This window comes from Metopolophium dirhodum, chromosome 6 (genome assembly GCF_019925205.1).
Source record: "Metopolophium dirhodum isolate CAU chromosome 6, ASM1992520v1, whole genome shotgun sequence".
NCBI lineage: Eukaryota > Metazoa > Arthropoda > Insecta > Hemiptera > Aphididae > Metopolophium > Metopolophium dirhodum.
Genome location: NC_083565.1, coordinates 35,937,750 through 35,943,759, shown reverse-complemented (window position 1 = coordinate 35,943,759; position 6,010 = coordinate 35,937,750).

The following is a 6,010-nucleotide window of genomic DNA, read 5'->3' as shown; positions in this document are numbered from 1 at the left end:
TTCCTTGCAATGGAAAATGAATTTTTTATTTATTTACTCACATTTTATTTTACACACGTTCCACCTTCGTTATAAGGGTTTTGTATAGTCAACTTTAATGACATATTGAACAAGAATATTCGATCTCAAATATGTATTGTACCGAAACAGATGCATCTTATGCAATATCCTCGGTTATCTTTAGTTATGACTTATGAGCTACAATTTCTGAAAATATAATAGAATACTTCGTGAAATTTACTTGACAAAAGTTAACTGAAAAATGATTTCCGAGTAAATTTTTTGATGAATAATTATATTTTTAAAATATGTTTTTACCTATGTAATTTTGATAAATTGAATGGTTAGTAGGTTACTAATCTATACAACATTCAATATAATGATAAAAGATACTTTTGTTAAAAAACACTTCATGATTTAGTTTACAATTTACTCAATCAAAAGTACAAATAATCACTTACTTGTTTTTTATAACTAGTAAAAATTAATATACATATTATGTGAACAAATTTCAAGACTGCACTAGTAATTTGTTAAATTTGTTTTACATCGTAGAGAATAAAATTAATTTTAAGCATGAATATCAAATTTCGCTAAAATATAAACTTCAGACGCTCATAAAAAATATATATTATGTATTTACACACAAAATTGTATGTAATTTTAGATTCTGAGTGGAGCGAGGAAGCTACTGGTTTTACTATGGTGTTTATTTATTTATTTTTTATCCTGTATACATAACTTGTACCAGACGGAGTTCATCGATTACAACATAAAATATCTAATCTTTTAGCAAATTAGATCAGGATAGAACTTTATAGAGGTCGTTTTCCGATTTTATCAATAGTTATTTATTGCCATGGGAAAAACCACCGAAAAGTTACAAAAAAACTGCTAAAAACGGGGTTTTAACTTCTGCCACTTTGTTTGTCACCATAAACACTAATTAAAATGATAATATTATAATATTAATACAACTCACAAGCTATAATATATTATAACAATATAAAATATCCAGACTGACAAACCGTATTTTGTTTTTTTAGGAATGAATAATAGGCAAAAAGTACATGATTCGTTTCAAATTTCTAAATATATTTAATAAAATGATTTTCCAAATCGATGAAACTTATTAACCGGATCTTGTAATATATTTTGGAATATTATAAAATAAATTTTATAGGGATTATAATATATTTAATTTTTTTATTATTTGTATTATAACTTAACAATAAAAATTGGATGGATATATTAAGTTAATTATACTAAAAATATAATGTTTACAATATATTTATATTTTATAGTTTTGTCAAAAAAGCCACGATTACGGAATGTGATGTTACAAAATTAAAAGATTTTTGCGATTATGATTTCCTTGCAATGGAAAATGAATTTTTTATTTATTTACTCACATTTTATTTTACACACGTTCCACCTTCGTTATAAGGGTTTTGTATAGTCAACTTTAATGACATATTGAACAAGAATATTCGATCTCAAATATGTATTGTACCGAAACAGATGCATCTTATGCAATATCCTCGGTTATCTTTAGTTATGACTTATGAGCTACAATTTCTGAAAATATAATAGAATACTTCGTGAAATTTACTTGACAAAAGTTAACTGAAAAATGATTTCCGAGTAAATTTTTTGATGAATAATTATATTTTTAAAATATGTTTTTACCTATGTAATTTTGATAAATTAAATGGTTAGTAGGTTACTAATCTATACAACATTCAATATAATGATAAAAGATACTTTTGTTAAAAAACACTTCATGATTTAGTTTACAATTTACTCAATCAAAAGTACAAATAATCACTTACTTGTTTTTTATAACTAGTAAAAATTAATATACATATTATGTGTAAAAATTTCAAGACTGCACTAGTAATTTGTTAAATTTGTTTTACATCGTAGAGAATAAAATTAATTTTAAACATGAATATCAAATTTCGCTAAAATATAAACTTCAGACGCTCATAAAAAATATATATTATGTATTTACACACAAAATTGTATGTAATTTTAGATTCTGAGTGGAGTGAGGAAACTACTGGTTTTACTATGGTGTTTATTTATTTATTTTTTATCCTGTATACATAACTTGTACCAGACGGAGTTCATTGATTACAACATAAAATATCTAATCTTTTAGCAAATTAGATCAGGATGGAACTTTATAGAGGTCGTTTTCCGATTTTCTCAATAGTTATTTAATGCCATGGGAAAAACCACCGACAAGTTACAAAAAATTTGCTAAAAACGGGGTTTTAACTTCTGCCACTTTGTTTGTCACCATAGACACTAATTAAAATGATAATATTATAATATTAATACAACTCACAAGCTATAATATATTATAACAATATAAAATATCCAGACTGACAAACCGTATTTTGTTTTTTTAGGAATGAATAATAGGCAAAAAGTACATGATTCGTTTCAAATTTCTAAATATATTTAATAAAATGATTTTCCAAATCGATGAAACTTATTAACCGGATCTTGTAATATATTTTGGAATATTATAAAATAAATTTTATAGGGATTATAATATATTTAATTTTTTTATTATTTGTATTATAACTTAACAATAAAAATTGGATGGATATATTAAGTTAATTATACTAAAAATATAATGTTTACAATATATTTATATTTTATAGTTTTGTCAAAAAAGCCACGATTACGGAATGTGATGTTACAAAATTAAAAGATTTTTGCGATTATGATTTCCTTGCAATGGAAAATGAATTTTTTATTTATTTACTCACATTTTATTTTACACACGTTCCACCTTGTTATAAGGGTTTTGTATAGTCAACTTTAATGACATATTGAACAAGAATATTCGATCTCAAATAAGTATTGTACCGAAACAGATGAATCTTATGCAATATCCTCGGTTATCTTTAGTTATGACTTATGAGCTACAATTTCTGAAAATATAATAGAATACTTCGTGAAATTTACTTGACAAAAGTTAACTGAAAATGATTTCCGAGTAAATTTTTTGATGAATAATTATATTTTTAAAATATGTTTTTACCTATGTAATTTTGATAAATTGAATGGTTAGTAGGTTACTAATCTATGCAACATTCAATATAATGATAAAAGATACTTTTGTTAAAAAACACTTCATGATTTAGTTTACAATTTACTCAATCAAAAGTACAAATAATCACTTAATTGTTTTTTATAACTAGTAAAAATTAATATACATATTATGTGAAAAAATTTCAAGACTGCACTAGTAATTTGTTAAATTTGTTTTACATCGTAGAGAATAAAATTAATTTTAAACATGAATATCAAATTTCGCTAAAATATAAACTTCAGACGCTCATAAAAAATATATATTATGTATTTACACACAAAATTGTATGTAATTTTAGATTCTGAGTGGAGCGAGGAAGCTACTGGTTTTACTATGGTGTTTATTTATTTATTTTTTATCCTGTATACATAACTTGTACCAGAATGAGTTCATCGATTACAACATAAAATATCTAATATTTTAGCAAATTAGATCAAGATGGAACTCTCTAGAGGTCTTTTTTCGATTTTCTCAATAGTTATTTAATGCCATTGGAAAAACCACCGACAAGTTACAAAAAAACGGGGTTTTAACTTCTGACGCTTTGTTTGTCACCATAGACACTAATTAAAATAATAATACATTTATTATTACAACTTACAGGCTATAATATATTATAACAATATAAAAAATCCAGACTGACACTCCGTCTTTTGTTTTTTTATGAATTAATAATAGGCAAATATTTCATAATTCGTTTCAAATTTCTAAATATCTTTAATAAAATGAGTTTCTAAATCGATGAAACTTATTAACCGGATCTTGTAATATATTTTATAATATTTTTGACCTCCCCGTCGAAGTCGTATTCGCGTTCCCCGGTAAATTTATTGACTGACTGCGGCTGTACTTCGTTCGCGGACGGCGTCGTTACTTACTATATATAAGCATATAATAATTATGCGTCGAAGAGTTCGATTTTATATTTTACAGACGTGATCTACGCATATCGGTATTTATATATTTGATACACGATATAGCCACAGGTGGTACTGTAGGTACATGCATAATATAATAAATAAATGTCTAAATATTAAGAGTTGATACGGTGGTCGGGTTAGTTAAATTATATAATAATATCCTAACTCCACGATGGATGTGACAGAAACGTTCAAATACTTCAACGCATAGTGTATTACAATATATTATTATTACGATTTAATAAATATTGCTCGATAAATGTAGACAATAAAAGCAATAGCTGTGTATATCAATTATTTGTTATTTACCTTTAAATTATCTATTTATTAATTTGATTTTATGCTCATGATCCAGTTTTATACCCCTAGGTGGCCCTGGGCGGCCCCGTTCGGACCTTTTCGCGTTGCTCGTCAAAATTAGAGGTGGAGAAGACGAGCAAACCGAGCGCGGGGTTTTTGCCGTTTTTTTCGATAATTCGAGTTTTGCTCTTTTCGACACGTCTCTGGGCCTCGTTCGCCCCTTATTTGCGTTCTCCCCTAAATTTAATAGCCGCGCGTGGACGTACTTCTTCCGGGACGAGTCCCGGGGCTGTGGGACGACACCGAGAGCCGAGTGCGGAGAGCGCCGCCGTCGAGTGGGTATTACTATGTACAGGCATAAATACGTGCGTCGGACTGTTCGATTTTTTTCGCGATTCTCGCGTTTTTGACGTCCGGAAGCCGGTCGTCCGCTTCTCGACGCGGTCGCGTCGCCCTTTCCGACGCCCTTTGAAGGACGTCGAAACCGCGTTCGTAATTCGCCGGGACAGTGAAACGGCTTAAGAGTCATAGAGTCGACACCAGTTCTCAACTCAGTAGGTAGGCAAGGCGTCGGTGCGGATGACCCGGGGTCGTGGTTTCGATGCCAGCCGCCGGGATTGAGGTTAATTTGCGGCGGCCGTGTGAATTCTGAATTTTTTTTCCGCCTTTTTTTTTTTTGTCCTTTACCGTTTGCCTTTTCAAAATTCGAGTTGTACCCCCTTTGAAGACGTCGGACATCCCCGTCAAAGACTTATTCGCGTTCCCCGCTAAATTAGTCCCTGGGTGGAATGGCGTCGCGGAAAGCAGACGGCCAATATCGCGAGTAGGTATTACTATATACACGCATAAATACATGCGTCGGAGGGTTGGTTTTTTTTGACACGTCCGACGACGGCGGAGCACGTCGTCCGCTAAACGACGCGGTCGTATCGCCCGCTCAAATGCCCTCAGCGGACGTTGGAATCGCGTTTGTAATTCGCCGGAACGGCGAAACGGTTTAAGTGTCATAGATATGACTCCAGTTCTCAACTCAGTAGGTAGGTAGGTAGGCAAGGCGTTTGTGCGGATAACCGGGGGTCGAGGATCCGGCTGCCGGAATTGATGAAAATTTGCGGCGGCCCTGTAAAACCTGATTTTTTGGATTTTTTTTTGCCGTGTTTTTTTTCCTTTCGCTATCACCTCCGCCTTATCATATTTAACGAAATTTTAAGAAATTAATATTTTCAGAGTTTTACCGCCTTTTATAAGTCTGATCTCCCCGTTTGACCGTTATTCCCGTTACCCGGGACCGATTGACGTCGCGGAGAGCGCATGAAAATAAATGGATGAATAATAGGCTTGAATATATGCGTCGGAGAGCAATTTTTTTTCACGCGATTTTTCAAATATATGTATTTAGATATACATATCATATACATCATGCTTAATGTTTATGTAGGTCGTATAGGTCCTACCGTTAATTTAATTTCTTATTATCCTACATGTGCATCTGATAAAAGACACCAATATACTAAACATGTAACTTAATAATATGATATCATGTACCTACATAATAAATATATAAATATAACGGTCACGATGTTTTCGTTAGGTCAGTACCGAATGTCTTGATACATAATAACTATTACTTCAAGTGTAGGTATACCTATTTACGTTTAAATTTATCAACAGTGTAAGACGT